At 44.5% G+C, this 17680-nt stretch overlaps 1 protein-coding gene and 1 pseudogene across 4 annotated transcripts in view; both read right to left on the bottom strand.

Annotated features, from left to right (window-relative positions):
- The window catches only part of LOC123398665, a 33058-nt gene extending 22042 nt beyond the window's left edge, over positions 1-11016 (bottom strand). For 3 of the 4 annotated variants that reach the window (XR_006610228.1, XR_006610226.1, XR_006610229.1), the window contains exon 1: positions 10751-11010. The gene's annotated coding sequence lies outside the window, so the exon portion shown is untranslated. Of the gene's footprint in view, positions 1-10750 lie in introns of all 4 variants that reach the window. The other variant, XR_006610227.1, reaches the window with a different exon arrangement.
- A 456-nt stretch (positions 11017-11472) lies between these two features.
- LOC123453079 lies at positions 11473-16838 on the bottom strand (annotated as a pseudogene).
- Positions 16839-17680: the final 842 nt, after the last annotated feature.

Genomic DNA, 17680 nt, shown 5'->3' on the forward strand with positions numbered 1-17680 from the left:
GACGTTCTCCACCGTGTGGTAAAGAGTCGTCCATCGCTGGATGAAGTCACGCAAGGGCTCATTCGGCTTCTGGACACAGTGCTGAAGCTCCACAAGACCTGCAGGGCGCTTGCACGTTCCTTCGAAGGTTCTGATGAACACTCGGGCTAGATCTGCCCAACTGTAAATGCTTGAGGGGGCCAACTGGTTCAGCCAAGCTCGGGCCGAGCCGTCGAGCATCAGAGGGAGGTGCTTCATAGCGACATGGTCGTCTCCTCCTCCGATCTGGACCGCCACTCGGTAGTCGTCTAGCCATGTTTCGGGCTTGGACTCTCCTGAGAATTTACCGATTCCCGCAGCCAATCGGAAGTTGGGCGGGATATCAGCCGAGCGGATGGCTCGACTAAAACACTCGGGACCAGATACGATGGCCCTGCTTCCACTCGGACGGTCCATATCGCGGCCATCGCGGTGGGCTCGACCCCTGTCGACTCTTCGCTGAGCGATTCGGCCCCTTGCGTCGGGTCTAGGGTCGTAAGTGTCGCCGACTGAATGCCGATCATCATGATGCCGGGACCCGTAGGGCCCACCCCGCGGAGGGGTGCGTGAGCGACGGCGATACTGATGAGATCCAGGGTTGTGAACCGATCTATGCGTGTTTGCATGGACGGAACTATTGCGGATCCGATTGTGTGATTGGGAGACTGCCGAATTCTGCTGCTGCGCCATGCGCAACAGGGCTCGGATTTGTTCGATTCCCCTTCCTGCCTCCGAATCAGTCGGCTGGAGGGAATCGGCAATCTGGGCAGCCGCGGCCAGGTTGAGGAGAGGTGTGCGGAACACCTCCACGTTGCTCCGCCGAGTGTGTCGGCTGGCAGAACGACGAGGCGGACGACGTGCACCAGATGCTTCGCCAACTTCACCTCGGTCGGCTTGACGAGGATCTTCATGGGAGTTGGCCATGTGTACTTCTGCTGCAGGCCCACGACCCATGTACTCGGTAGGAAGCTCAGTCGGAACCGAGTCCGAGCACTGGGAGCGTGGGGCGACTACAACAGACTCCAGGACTACCACCTGAGAGGACGCAAACTGGCGCGCTCGGGCATGCTGCACCCAACGTTGTAGACGCGGACTGCGCGATCGCCTGCTGCGGCGCGTGACGAAGGTGCAAGCCGGCAATGGAGCCGATTGTTGGAGAAGAAGAACGCCGCGAGTGCCAGCACGGAAGTGTGTGGCCCCGCGACGGGGAAGCGCCTCGACGTCCAGAGGTGCATCCCGAAGCCACACCGAATCGTCGACGACGAAGGAGAGAGCGCCGAAGAGGATCTGGTGACCCATGCTCGAACCTCCACCGGACGACATGACGAAAGGAAGTAGTCGCAAACTCGTCGGAAGTCGCTTAGACGCCTGCCCCACGGTGGGCGCCAACTGTCGTGGGTATAAGCCTGACAGTAGATGTGTAGGGTACGAATGAGATGGGCAGAGTCCTAGCTACGCCGAGGTTGTATGAGTTCAGGCCCCTCTACGGTGGAGGTAATAGCCCTACGTCTCAGTGCTCTTGGAGCTTGTTACCGAGTGTAATATGGAGTACAATGTTTTTCTAACCCTTTTACCAGTGGGAGAGGGCGGCTTATATAGAGTGCGCTGCCCTCCACAACGGTTCTGATTCAAGGGTGGAGTAGTGGCGATTGAATGCATGCGTTACAGGTAACGTATGCTATAAATGCTAGTTAATGCACCCGGAAACGTACGGCAGTTTCCCTCCAGGGAGGTTACGACGCACCGAGTGTATCCAGTCGGTAGGTCCGGTGTCCTCCGAGTCTTAGTCTCCGACTGGATGATTCTGGGCCCGTTACCGACTGGATGATGGGGACACCTTAATACAGTCGGGCATACTTAAGGTCCTGTCCCTTGCGTGGGGTAGTCCTTGGGTAGGACCTGTAGGACAGGCCTATGACCCTACGCTAGGACTATGACCCCATCACGTGGCGTGGATCAAAGCTGGTCAGACGAGAAAAGGACCTCGCATGAATCACTTAACAAACATTTAGGACTCATACGTGCATTTTCATAGAATAGGGACCAACTTGACACTCCTCCTAAACTTTAAGGACCGCCCATGCATTTAACTCTTTTACACTCCATACACATACACGACACCGCTGAACAAGGCCGACCAAACAGCCCAATAACGCGAGGCGACCTGCTGGGTCGCTCGGCCCATGTTCTACGCGCCTTGTTATTTTTTTATTATTCTACTTTCAAAATTTTAAAACACTTGCTCATTTTGAGAAAAAGAAATAAGAAACAAAAAAATTGTGGGTGCAGAAAATGCTCTTGATTTTACAAAAAAAGTATTCATGATTTAGAAGTAAAAAACTGAATCAGGAAAACATGTTCATGATTTTGAACATGTTCTTATATTACAAAATTTGTTGGGGGCTGCTACACATCCACCGACGGATGTTTAGTAAACATCCGCCACCTCAACGGCCGTTGGATGTATTGGTGCAGCCGTCCGATCTACGTCCCCGTATCCAATAGTTCCTGAAACACAGGTCGAGTTGCAGAAACAATAGCCGCGTTGCGAAAACAATGGTCGTGCTTCAAAAAAAAAATCCTGAAACAATGATCGCGTTGCAAATTTTTTTTTACGTAACTCCTGAAACAATGGCTGAGTTGCAGAAACCACGACCCTATTGCAGAAATGTTGCAGGCCAGTTGCGGAGCTGCCCGACGGCGGAGGGCCGTGGGGCAGGGCGACGGGGCGGGGCGGTGGCGCGGGGCGGCGGAGGGCGACGGGCAGGCCGACGGCGGCGAGGTCGTTGGGGCCGCAGCAGGCCGACGGCGGAGGGGCGACGGGGCCGCAGCAGGCCGGCGGCGGCGAGCTCGTCGGGGCCGCAGCAGGCCGACGGCGGAGGGGCGACGGGGCCGCAGCAGGCCGGCGGCGGCCAGGTCGTCGGGGCCGAGGCGTAGGCGAAGGCACTGACTAGGCAGTTTTCTGAAACACCTGCCCAGTTTCTGAAACACCGATCCAGTTTCGAGATTCAACGGACGAGCGGGCGGCGGATGGATCGCGCGGATCGGCCGATGGAAGATAATCTTTTTCCAAATTTGTTATGAAATTGAGAAAATGTTCGCAAATTCAAAAACAATCATTAATTACAAAAAAAATCTCTGATTCAAAAATGTTCATTAAAGCAAACAAAATGTTAGAAAATTAGAAAAGCTCTTCCAATTTCCAACATATGTTCATACCAATGTTCACAATTTTGAAAAGGAATTGTGAATTTGTAAAAATGCGTGTAGATTCGAGAAAAGGAAGAAAAAATAGAACAGAAGAGAAAAAGGAAATAAACAATCATAAAAGAGAAGGAAACCCAAAAAAGGAAAAGAAAGAATACAATCATATGAAAAAACAAAAAAACGGTGACGCCTCTGTGCCTCATACAATAAAGAAAAAAGAGGCTGGTATAGAAGGTCTATGTGCTATCAAATTGGACATGCACAAGGCTTATGATTGAGTGGAATGATCATTTTTGAAAGAAATTAAGTTAAAATTTGGATTTTGAGAGAATTGATGAGTTTTGTTAGAGTTTAATTAACATGTGTTAATTATGGGGTAATCTCCCCTTGTAACTGTCATCTCTCCCGAATAGATACCTCTTCATTGCATCTCTTCTCCTTGTATATATATCCATATTCATCTAATGAAAGAGGACGAGGATTCATTCTAATACGTTATCAGCACGCTCTACCGCTAGAGAAAGGAAAGAACGAGATGGCGGTTAGGCACGCGCGAGACTATGGCTGCCGCAGATGCATGGCGGAGACAGCAAGAAAACAACATAGCGTTCAGGGAATGTAGCCTTCCGCGGCGCAAATCATACTGTCAGATAAAAGCGTGCAGCGTATGCATCAGGAAGCACGCGAGACGTGCGACGGTTGTGTTCCGGCAACAGAAGGCGGCGGCGCATGAGGATCAATGGCTACGTGGAGATGAACCAGAAGAAGTCATTCAGAAAGGAACTGGAGTCTCTACAGCCCGGCAAATGCTCGTCCTCCAAGATGCATGCTCCTATACAGGAGAATCGATCAACATGCATCGACCATAATTGGGTTTGTATATGCGTTCCTTTAACTAATGCATTGATTGCTAGAAATGAGCACTGCAGACTCGATCGGGGCAGCAAACCTAACGTAACGAAGCCTTGCGCCGCGCTACCTACGGCTGCCGTGCCCAGCCCATGGCGTCTCGGCGACGTCCGGAAAGCCATTCGAGGACGCGGTACCACCGAAACTAAGGCACGGCAGGGCCCTCGGTCAACGGCCGATGTGCCGTGAAGCCCTCCATGCGAGCGCGCATGACAGCAAGGCCCGCGTGTCACGGCAGCGCCCGCGACCATGCCCCCTCCTGTGTCGGCAACGGCCTAAGGTCGGCTCACTGCCAGACAACGCCTAGCATGGCCACAACCTCCGTCGTGGCCCCAGCGGCTCGTCCATCCCAAGCGCACGACGGCAGCGCACGACCACTGTGTGGTGACTCCTCTCGGCGCTTGGCGGAGCGGCGTCTTCCCGCGCTGCCTCCCATGGCACTGATGCCGACAGCAGAGGCGGACGATCGTCCGTCTCCACGCGACCCAGCAGCGGTCGGCACTGACGTCGTGGAGCACCGACCCAGCGCGGCGTGTGGCTCCGGCCTCGTCGAGGTATCCTCCTCCTGCATGGCCAACGGCCAGGCCGGCGGCGACGGTCACGGTAGAAATCCCCATCAGGAACCGTTTTCGAGAGAGAAAGGAAGGGAACCTTATCTCTTCGGCTGTCTTCACTTCAGCCTTTATGGTTTCTTATAATCACGAACGAGTTTTTGCAGATTCTTTATATAACATTTCTTGTTAGTATAATATCATTGTTTTGCGATTGAGAATTTTATTCTTTCGCAAAACAATCTCATTGCGATCGAGTTTAATTTTCTCTCGCAAAATATTAATTCACCTCGCTGAATTATCTTGCAACTTGCTACAAGATCATCTCATTTAATTTGAGGTCTATACAATTCAAGTTTTTCACTTGAGCATCAAGTTTGCAACATCGTTACTAGTCATTACAATATTAGTATATTTCTGTTGAGTACCGAGTTGTATTCCAGATCTTAAGTTGATGTAATATATTTCCATGTTTATCACGTGTTGAGATTAATTACATTCATTTGCAATAGAGATTTTAAATCTCTTGCAAAGATAAATTCAGTACCTGTGCAGTACTATTTCTCCGTTGAGTACGAGGTATTCCGGAATGTATGTATCTCCATGTTCGCTACATGTCGAGATTAATACGCTTATTTGCAATCGAGATTTTTAATTTCTTGCAAATAGAATCAATTCATCTTAATTGAGCCTTTGGCTTGATACAAGCAAGAATTGATATGCAAAATTCTAAGTGTTGTTCTTCAAATTGATGCTTGGGATCACAAGGTAGTGTGTAGATCTACTGCTTGTAGATTATCACCGTTACTGTTAAAGCCTATATTTTGTCATTCTGACATTATAATTGCTTTACAAAGTGCTCTTCCATACATTTTTCTAAGTCATGACATAAGGCATTACGAGTGAGTATCTACTGACTTCATCAGATTAGACTCCCTAGTGCTGCGAGATCTACTCCATTTTGGAGATTATCTTCAAGGTGTCATATTTAGCAATTTGAGATTCACACTAATAGTTTCAAGATAATTTCTTGAAATATCCGTTAATTTTGCTAGGTTCATTACAACATCAACCATGATGGTCTTTAATTTATTGACCGTGAATTAATTATCTATGGTTTACCCATAGAGGTAACATATGGCTATAGAATTTGAGGCATTCACCCTCAATGGCCACCACCGCCCTATCTGAGTCATGGACATCATGAATGGCTCTTGTGTCCCGTGGGATAATGCGTGCAATCCAGGATTCACTTCTGGTCAGGATCACACCGCTAACAGAAGATGGTTGTCTTATACATTATAAGGCATTAGATTCAGATGTCAACATCTGGTTATTCTGTATCAGCAATTCCTGAGATACAATGAACTCAAGGGCAAAGGTTCGAGGCCCACTTCAACCTTCAACCTGACATCACTAATGATGACGGGATCCTATGGGCATGGAGAACGTGTGGTTGATTATGCCTCAACTGACATGTTTGGAGACTATGAGTAGTCTCTCAATCTCTTGAGTGCTCAATATTTATTTATGTCCATTTATGATGTTGTATCAATAACATAAGTATTATTGTCATCATATATTGTATATCATAATATATTGTATCAGCACTTTGGTACAAATACATTTATATGTATTATATATATCTGACTGTGATTTTCATATTGAGAATCTTCATGTCTATATATAGATTTCTACGGGCGTTAATCCAATGAAAAATGATATGTGCCTTGTGGACATATGCACCACAAACTCTATACTCAGGGAAGTCCAATGTTTTTCACTCTCGTTGAGAGAAAGGAGATGCTTTAAAATCGCTAGACGCGATGAGGTATTTGTTGGCTCAACTCGAGCCATATTTACTATCCCTCTGGGTACTCGAGTAATGTCAGGATGCTTTATTGCTTCTTGGTTTAACTCGTACCCTACTAAACTATAGAGATATCCGTCAAAATAGTTTCCATAGAGAAACTTATGATGACAATAAAGAGAAATGACTTCTCTTTACCATATGCAACGGATATGGCAAGCACATTCTCTATGTATCATCTGGATTGTACTACACATACTACACAGCCCGTAGCACATGTTGCGCCCAAGACAGTTCCCCAAAATGTCTTGTACATGACAAACTTGGCATACTCGCCTTGGTCATCGGGATATTGGGTTGAAACCGAAACTATCGGCAATTTCAATAGTTTATGATTATTATGATGCTAAATTCTAACAATATTGGATTTTATGTGTACTACAAGTGACACAGGGAAGCTAATTTTAAGGCTCACGCACCTTAAAATCTACGCTGAACCACCCAGACTCCTTGAACGCATCAAGTCGAGGTGAGTGGCTCTTCCCATCCATTGACTAGACCATTCAGGTATTCCATGGTTTTAAAAGACATATCTAATACGATTGTCTCAAGTGTGATTTATCCACATGAAACCATTGGCTCATTATCCTGACATCGATTTCAAGCAAATCGAATGGATAACATTGCAGAATTCTCCTTGAGTGCCTTCTCTATGATCCTTGGATTGAAGGTTAGCAATTTGTCCTATTTGTCTAGACTCAAAATGGTTTGGTAGAATCTTATCCAAAGAATTAAGCTCATTGCATGATATTTACTTTGGAATTGCAACTTACCAACTTTACGTTGGAGTCATGCAGTTTTACACGCTCATGAGAGAACTGCATAATATTATTCCCCTCTATCTTTGATACGTGGAAATCTACCAAGTATTTCCCATCTGCGATAATTCGGTTGCATACCGATATCACCACCCGGCATACATCATTGGCCCCTCAACATATAGTTGGGATCTATGTGAGGAATAACTGTATTACCGTCAATACCTCAAACCCCTCACATGGGGAGTTATTCAAGGCCAGTATGCTGATTCAATGAGGAATATTTCCAGGCATTCGGGGGAGAATTCAAGTACCATAAAGAATGCCAGGAAATTAGTGGAATGTTCAACACATTTCTGCCTCAAATTCACGTATTCAAAGATCTGAACCATGCGTTCAGAAGATTTGTAGCTTATTGCAAATAACCTGCCAGATTCATTTACTCGATATAAAGGTGTCACACAATCCTACGATCCTTTCAAAAGTACGCCTGAAAGAGTGGAGGTACCAACAGAAACCACTCGACTCCCCATTCGATGCAACAGGGGGAGATGTATGGCAAAAGTACATTAGGATTAAGCTTCTTGCAAGCAAGGATATCAAGGCCTATGAATCAGTAAATGCAAGTGAACTTCACATTGACAGACACCTAATGGGTGGTATACCCAGTGGATGGGAAACCTCCACCAACCCAGGTCATAGTGCACATAATGACTTGGACATCGGAATACCCGACTCAATCGCATTGGGAAATCGCGAGCAGTTACCATGGGTAACGATATTTCCATCAACTATATATTGATATATAGATTCTGAAGAAACATATAATCGAAAGTCTACAATTGTCGACATACATTTCTCAACTAGATTGCAAAACCTTGCAAATGATTCAGATCCAAAGACCATGGCCATGGCAAAGTGTGAACAACACTCGGACTGAACTCAAGCAAAGGGTATAATCTAGGTAGAAATGATCTTGCTCAGTAGTGAGAAGGTATTCATAAGAAATACCTACACCAGTTTTCTTCTGGAAACAGAATTGAGAACAACGAGGTGGTGAAACATAGAGCAAGTATTGTAGCACAAGGGTTCACGCAGATACCCAACTATTCTCCAGAGGTGGAATATCTTTCCGATAATTTATATCATTGGTAGTACATAATCATCTATCTTTGCAGTTGATAGATGTAGTGATCACATATCCATGTGGTTCACTAGATTCAGACATATATGATTGATTCCCGATGAAATCTCACTTCTGAATTGAAATGCAAAATGCAACATACATTGTGTAAAATTCAGTAAGTCACCATACGACTTATTGTTGTCGGTACATATAGTACAACCGACGTAGTGAGTTCCTTATGCATAAGGATTACTCCTACAATGATGATTATCCATGTTTGTATGTGTGCAATGATGACACATGTAATCATCTAAATGACGGAGTTTAAAATGAAGGATTTGGGAAAACCAAAATACCGCTCGTTGCTACAACTTGAGCACCTTCATTTATACACTATGGTATACTATGTTGTCTATATCCATAATATATTAGGGAAATTCATTATGGACAAATATTATCCATCCATAGCTCTCATGGTAGTTCATTCCCTAGACATAGACCAAGAGATGATGGAAATGAGATATTGGGACTCAACGTTCCATAATGCGATCCACCAAACACAATTGGTTGGTACTCAAGAATATCTTTCGATATCTCCAAGGCATCAAACATCATGTCCTGGGTTTTTCAGTTTCACAGAAATGTGAGCACCGATATTATTGGATACATCGATCAGATCCCCACTATGTCAGATCGTAGACAAACTTAGTGTTCATACTAGGTGTGATAGCCCTCTCATGAAGAGTCTTAAAAACAGACCTCAAGGCTACATCCACCAACCATTATCTCAAAGATAATGTTGCTTGTGTTGCCCGGATGCAAACAGGTTACGTAATAAGCAATATCGCTATATTGCATTTCTTGCAAATCAAATCATGTGACTGATTTGGTCACAGAATCTCTACCAACTTTTACATTCCAGAAACATGTTCATGGAATTGGTATGTGACGACCGGCTTCGAAATTTGCAAGAATCAGGGGGAGTATCTTCCTGAATTGTTCCTATATTATACTCTTTTTCCCTCCATGAGTTTACTATATAGGTTCTCATGAAGGTTTTTAACGAGGTAATATCAAACACAAGATCATATATCATACTTTCAGTTTTCCCCACCGGGGTTTTTAGAAAAGTATATACGACATATTTATTGTTCTCTTGATTCTGTGAGTTTTCTCGTATTGAGTTAAAGGAGACAATAACCATATATGTTGCGACATTTTCTCCTTATTTTTTCCACTGAGTTTTGAAGGAGTTTTGGCAACATATCAAACACTATACTCCTCATATTCTTCCCACAGGATTTTTGGAGGAGCCTCTAATCAAGATGATGATTCTGGATGGACAAGGATAGATTAGGGAGAGTGTTAGAGTTTAATTAACATGTGTTAATTATGGGGTAATCTCCTCTTGTAACTGCCATCTCTCCCGAATAGATGCCTCTTCATTGCATCTCTTCTCCTTGTATATATATCCATATTCATCTAATGAAAGAGGATGAGGATTCATTCTAATAAGTTTAATTATGCAATGTGTTTCCTCTATGTAGTACCGGGTTCGTTTAATGCTGAAGAATCTGGTAGCTTCAAACCTACTAGAGGATTGAGGCAGGGAGTTTAATGCTGAAGAATGTGTTTCCTCTCTTCCTATTTATTTTTGTTATGCACGGAGGGCCTAACTGTCCTGTTAGCTAACGCAGAGGAGAATGGAAACATAAAGATTTGCAGAGATGCCCCACCAATTTCATATCTTCTGTTTTCTGATGACTCCTTGATACTTATGCGAGCAAATGTTATGAATGCAGAGGCATCGAAATCAGTTATGGATTCTTATTGTGCCGCCTCGGGGCAGATGATGAGTGTTGAAAAATCTAGTATATATTTTAGTCCAAACACAAAAATGGAAGACAAGGTGCAAATTTGTACAATTCTAAATATTATGACTGAAGCTCCCAATGACAAATATTTATGGGGTGGGAAGGACAATCAGAAGAGGATGCATTGGATAGCGATGAAAGGTGTGTCCCAAAAAAATCAAGGAGGTATGGATTTTCGAGATATTCACTGTTTCAACCTTGCCTTGTTAGCTAAACAAGCTTGGTGTCTTATCGATAAACCAAATTCTTTATGTGCCACTATTTTAAGAACAAGGTATTTCCTAGATGGAGATTTGATGAGTGCAAGTTTAAAAATGGGGTCGTCTTTTACTTGGCAAAGCATTATGGCAGGTGTTAACTCGCTGAAAAACTGTTATATAGGGCGAGTTGGTAATGGACAAAAGATAGACATTTGGAAAGATGCATGGATTCCTCACCGTGCAAATAGTAAAATTATCACTCCTAGAAGAGGACACCTTCTATGAAAGGTATCTGATGTCATTGATCCAGTCACGAATTGTTGGGATGAAGAATTGGTGAGACAAAACTCTAGCCAATTGATGCGCAAAGAGTTCTCGTGATTCCTCTCCTATGCATAATATGTCAAATTTCATTGCATGGAGCTTCACAAAGCATGGTTTGTTCACTGTTTGATATGCTTACTTGGACGAATGGAACCAGCAACATGGAAAGAAATTGCACCCCCCCCCCTCTCTCTCTCTCCACACAACATATAATTGCCCACACATACTAGTCGCCCCCAACCTACGCAAAGAAAAACAAGTCACCTAAACCAAAACACATAGTCCCTGTGAACCCGCCATTGCACATAAAGCTACTAACTAGCCGAGGAGTCACCCACAACTCCTCGCAACAACATATAGTCATACGCACCCGGAAACCAAATTCAACTAATCCAATACACACCACAACCTAACAATACCAAAAGGAAAAGAACAAGTCACCTAAACCAAAACACATAGTCGCCACAAAACCCGCCATTGCACCCAAAATCATCGACTAACTGGGGGCAGAGCTAAGTCACCTAAGGCCATCACATTTTTGTATCGAGTCGCTCACCACCCCCTCCTCCTAACAGGATATAGTCGCCCTCACTCGTGAACTAAACCAGACTAATCCAACAAGAGAAACATGCAACTAAACAAGCACAGCTCAGCCAACTTTACCAACAAGTCGAGAGCACACCCTACCAATCACAATCAGGAATTCAGGATCGGTTAATCATACATAATCTGCTAGCTAGCAAATAGACACACACCGACGACTGGAGTTCAGTTTGGCTGTCCATCCAATTGCCACCAAAAATACATCATCATACTGCCAATGCCACACACATCGAGTTGTTGTCCTTCCATGCATATGTGGCAACTTGCCAAAAAACCAAGAAGCAGATCCAGTTCCTCCTCATATATATTACTACCTCCCCAATTCTGAAATAAGTCCATTTTTCCATGACTCGGCCATGAAACCAAACTGGTCCAACACAGCAACTGCATCGGATGTCACCTCTGCACCCCTGAAACAAAGATGCACAACATAATCATATAAGCAGCAGCAGCAAGAGGAAACACTGTACTACTATAAAACAAGGAACTGATAGAAGGGGATTCCTTTTGTTTGCAGATTGTGCATTTTCTTTCACAAAGTAAATAGTTCCTGAATTTCAGCTTCTATAATAAAACAAGGTATCCACCTAATTTTTATGACAGCCTTACTCTACCACACCCCCATTTCTTCTTTCAGTCTACAAACCCCCTTCTGTGAAGACCCTTTGCATCTATACCAAAAATAATTGCCTCAAATAGATTCAGATTATTGAGCAACTTGAAAGGTAGCAAGTTGACAAGATAAAAAGGGATGGATGGATTATTGACTGGATGAGATATTGAGATGACCCCATGTAATGGTGCGGAATACTTGACTAATACTGTACGGGAAGGAAAGACTACCCATATATAGCTTTGAGAGTGAAAGTTCCTCGCAAGCGACAAACTTAACAAGTAGGAATCACTATGAGGAAATTATAAGGTTGAAACTTGCGACATTCCTCGTTGTAATCCTGAGACAAGAATGCTCCAGAAAATACAACAGCCAAGTAAAAATGTACCTGGCTAGAGGACATTTCAAAGAGCAGTGTGTGCTTCAAGGTGCTTTAGATGAGCAATAAATTAATGAATATCAACTTCTATATGTACTGTTTCACTCTAAAACGAAGTGAAACCGCATGGTTTTTCCCGTTTAACTCATTTTTCTCTTTTCATTGATCGGCTTAGTTAGCTATTTTATACTAATAACAGAAAATGCTGATGTCGGCAAACGACAGTTAAAAGTCTGGTCTGCCAACTCTTTAAAAAGTCTATTTGGGACAAACTGGAACGGGGTTCCTTTCTTTACAGATTATTAGTACTCCCTCCGTAAAGAAATATAAGAGCGTTTAGACCACTAAATTAGTGATCCAAACGCTCTTATATTCTTTACAGAGGGAGTACTGAATTGCGTGGTCTGCCAACCTTCTTTATTTTATCTAATAATATCTACTTTGCTCTACACTGTTACAATTCTAATTTGTTGTAGAAGGGCAACTGTAGAGTCCCTTGCCGAGTAACCACTAAGAGAGAGGCGGAGAGCAATTAGGGGCTATGCACAAATAATCATATGGAGCAGTCACCCATAAAAGAATCAAGAGCAAGGCAACTAATTAGAATGGTGGCATGTTCAAATAATCCTATGGAGCAGTCACCCATATAAAAAACAAAAGCAAGGCAACTAATTAGAACAGCGGCATGTGCAAATAATCATATGGAGCAGTCACCCATATAAGAAACAAGAGCAAGCTAGGACTAATTAGAATGATGGCATGTGCAAATAATTGTACGGGGCAGTCGCCCATATAAGAAACAAGAGCAAGCTAGGCAACTAATTAGAATGATGGCACGCGCAAATAATTGTACGGGACAGTCGCCCATATAAGAAACAAGAGCAAGCTAGGCAACTAATTAGAATGACGGCATGTGCAAATAATTTTACGGGACAGTCGCCCATATAAGAAACAAGAGCAAGGCAACTAGTTAAAATGATGGCATGTTAATCGTATGGAACAGTTGACCAAAAAGAAGGCATTGAACATCATGTGCACCTGTCCTTGTCCTCGGAGACAGCTTCAATGAACTTCACTAGATCCGCTGCTACCTTCAACCCAGATTTTTGGTTTATACCCCGCAATATGCCAGAGTAAGCCTTGCATATTCCCTGTATAAGCTGGTTACCGTAATCAACCTTATCCTCATCATAATATCTTGGGTTAGCAGCTTCTTTCAGCTTTTTCCTAACAGCCTTCAGGTGGTACTCCTCAAAATGCTTGCCGATAGCAAGAGCAATTTCTCCAAAGCATGCCAAAATTTGAGGTTTAAGCGCACGTTTTGAGAGACCTTTGTAAAGAACATCCATCATATAATCACAATATGGCAGGATTTCATCTCTCAAGACATGAAAGATAGTGCCAATCACCTCTAAATAGATTGGGGAGAACAGCTTCACATTGTAATACTGCAAAAATATAGGCATGTGATCCAGAAAAGTTGGACCGACGGCACGAGCCAGAGAACCAATGGCAAGCGCTGCTTTATCACGTGCAGTACAAGAGTCGCAAGTCAGGACACGGCAAAACTGAAGCAACATAAACCGAGCAGACTCCCTAACCTTGTCCGGGTCAAGTGAATTGCCCAGTTTCTTGATTATGGCGTGCAGTACATCACACAGCAACACCTGAAGATCGTGCTTGTTAATCTTGTCATCTGACGAAATTGCTTTGGCATCAAGGGCTATGTTTAACCTTCTCATGATACGAGGCATTAAAACTATAATAGCCATTACAGCTTCCAAATCCCGCATGTTGCTTACTCTCACAACCTCAATCAATGCACCATAAGCAGATTCAGATGCTGGAAGCCCGAAAGGGGTTTTCTTATCAAGTTCTGAAGCAGAAAGGAGAGCACGGATAACACCACTAAGAAAAGGTGAAAGCTCAGATGAGATTTCCCTTTTTGATTGGTCTACCTCAGATGAGATTGGCACATCATAACCTCGGGCAAGAAAATATATAGCTCCACAGACTTCATTGGACACTTCTGGAAGATCTTTACCCCTCTTTGACAACGCAGCCATGATGCGAGGGAGGTCTTCATTTGTGAAAAATCTTTTATCAAGAGCTGGAGAATGCAGAAGCTCAAACACCTGCCCAAGAGTGCATGTAGCAGTGCCTCTTACCTCCATGTGTGGGTCTTCCATCTTGTCCATCAACAAACCGACCACGGGAGCGAGTTTATCAATAGAGGGCCCTTCAAGGATAACGCCTAGTACAGAAATAGCTGTCTTGCGACTACGCCAATCTGCCACTTTGATGTTACCCTCGACAAACTGCATTGCAAGCGGGACAACTGCATCCCCAATAGTTCTAGTGACGAGGCCTAGGCATGTCATAGCACTCATGAAGATGTTCAGTTCATCAACATCTCTTTCTTGGTGTAAAGACAGAGTTTGTAGCAGAAGTGGAACAAGAAAACAGAGGGGATTCTCAATGAAGTGACAATCTGCGGTCAAGATAAGACGAGGAAAGCGCTTTTTTTGTTCTCGGAGTTCAATCACTTCTCCACAAATAGTACTTCAGAACTCGATACATTCGAGGGCAACTGTTTCGTCCACACCTCTCCACAAAGCTCGAGTTGTAAGGCTGAGTGTGGTTTCCATGTAAGGTTCTAACTCCATATGATATTTGGATGCAATTGCAGTAAGGCAGACGAATGCTGCATGCTTGATGTCCGCTACTTCATCGTGTTCAGCTGCATCACAGATTGCAGTCATTATGCGATTTCTGCAATCATCATCATCTGCGAAGTTAGCAAACTTAAAAACATTCTGTAGAGCTTTGACCGCTGCAAGCCGGACTTGAGAACTTTCCTCTGCCCGGTGGTTCATTGCCTGGATGACGGCATCCAGAACACCATCAATTGTGTCCTTGTCGAACCTCAAGGCCTCATCATCCTCAAACACATACTCCAGCGCCTCTAGAGTTGCCTGCCTTAGTGGAGATGCACCCTGCTGTGCCATGTTGTGCAGTAATCTGCCAAAGAGGTCTTGCCATCCCCGGGAGAGTATCTCAATATACGAGAGCCTGCCAATAACCTGTGATGAGGCATGCCTCGCCTGAGGAGCTGAAGATCCTAGTGTTATCAGCAATGACTCCTTAATATGGGATTTGATACGTGGATCCAGGCTTATCCATTGTTTGGTGAGGAGTATGCTATCTTGAGAATACTTTCCTTCCACAGAATTCTTGAGGATAATGCCAGCAAGGCATCTGCACTCAGGTGGGCTTGCCTCACTCGAGAGCTCTGCTGATAAGGACAGGAGGAAGTTGGGACGATTACGCTGCTGGAGCTGCTGGAGTTTGCCTTCTGCTAGTAGCCTTATGTTGTTATCCGGATGCTGAGCATCTTTTAGAATCTGAGTGATATTATCCACAGCTGGCTGTATCAACTGCCCATCCTACCAAACATGAAAAAAACATCCAGAATGGTACAGTTAGAAATAGAAAAAGGAAAAGAAAGCAGCCTGGCTGGTTACACACAAACCAACAAAGAAAATGGTAACGAACCGTCCTAAGAAAGGGCAACTAGACATATTAGACTTGTGCAAATTAAGAGAAGCACGCACGGACAGGACTGTTACAAATTATTAAGTTAAGAGACGCGTGGCAAAAGTATGGATAGATGTAATAAAATAAATAAATCAGCAGCACGATACCAATAGACAGACCACCATTACTAAGCTAGTTAATTAATATCCTATCCGGCAAGTAGGCCTTATTAATCCTGGCTGAACAGCGCTGAAGAAGTTATGTATATAATAGCATATTAAGCTGAAGCAGCAGATTAAAAAAAAAGACGGTATGAAACTAGCACTAAGGTGCGGGGGTCCGATTAGGGATTAATTATGCTGGGCTGGAATTTGAGCCTAGTCTAATCTAATACTCCGTATAATCTAATGCCTGGAGTGTTTAATTAATAATTGTATATGCTTCTCCAATGGCAATGGGGAAAGATTAAGGAAGGAATGTCGTCCATCCATCCCTCTACGAGCGTCATGGACGAGGACCCTCCCTTGTAGTATAATATAGCGTCAAGTTGGATTCGACCCTCAACAAGTTGAGGGGTAACAACTACCTACCTACCTTCCTGCTACCAGAAGGGTATGGCGACCTCCAACTCCAAGGGAAGGAGGCGGCTAGGGTTAGGGTTAGGGATCGAGCCAGAGCCAAAGCCGAGAGAGCAAGGAGTATTACCAGCGGGGCGATGGCGGGATCTTGGCTCGCTCCCGCTTCCGGTGGAGGAGCGGTGGAGGGATGTTGGCTCGTTCCCGCTTCCAGTGGAGGACAGGCGGGCGGCCGCCGGAGCTTGGTCTCTCTTTTTCTTTTGGGCATCGGGATCGGATCGGGATCGGGAGGGGAACTCCACACACACCGCAGTAACTACTTATATATTCCGTCGACAACGCTTCTTTTTGGCCACTCGACTAGTAGAAAAAATACCCGCGACTGCCATTGCTAGGTTTTTGTATGGGTAAAGCGATTTTATTCATCATAAGCCAAAAAGGATGGGATACAAATTGGGTCATGGGGCATTCCAACCAAGTGTAGCGCCCCGGCCCCTCTATGAGGAGAAAGCTTAGCTAAATGGTGTGTTTCTATATTGATTCCACGTCCTTCAAAAACAAAAATACAAAGAAATGAACTACTCTAGACTTAATCTCTTTGATCACTGTTCCATTATTCCCCATGCTTCCATTGTTGATATCCAATATCGCCTCTTTTGAGTCAGATGCAATAGCAACTCGCTGTAAATTGAGATCAGCTGCAAGCGCTAGGGCTTCTCTGCATGCGATGGTCTCTAGGATAAGTGGGTCTTGGAGTCCAGCAATCCGAACTACCCATATAGTCGCGATGATCATCGCAGCAATCTGCAGCCGCCGACCCCCCTCTACCTGCGCGAATACCTGCATCCACGTGGATTTTCGCGTACCCCGGCGGTGGAGCTTTCTGGCGCGCTCTCTGAACTTCCAAAGGGCCTCTCGCGACTCCCGTTGGGCGTGGAACCCTCACAGCCTCAAGCTCCTGGATGAAGTTTCTTACAAAGAATTGGGTAGCTTGGGGTGATTGGAATATGTGTTCGTGAATCACCTTACGTCGGGTTCTCCATATCGCCCAAAGGGTGACAGCGAGGAGAATGAACTGATCGTGTGGAAGCAAATTAATTAGTGCAAAGAGCCACTACTTGGCATTGGGTTCGGTA

The sequence above is a fragment of the Hordeum vulgare genome, chromosome 5H, assembly GCF_904849725.1.
Source record: "Hordeum vulgare subsp. vulgare chromosome 5H, MorexV3_pseudomolecules_assembly, whole genome shotgun sequence".
Taxonomy (NCBI): domain Eukaryota; kingdom Viridiplantae; phylum Streptophyta; class Magnoliopsida; order Poales; family Poaceae; genus Hordeum; species Hordeum vulgare.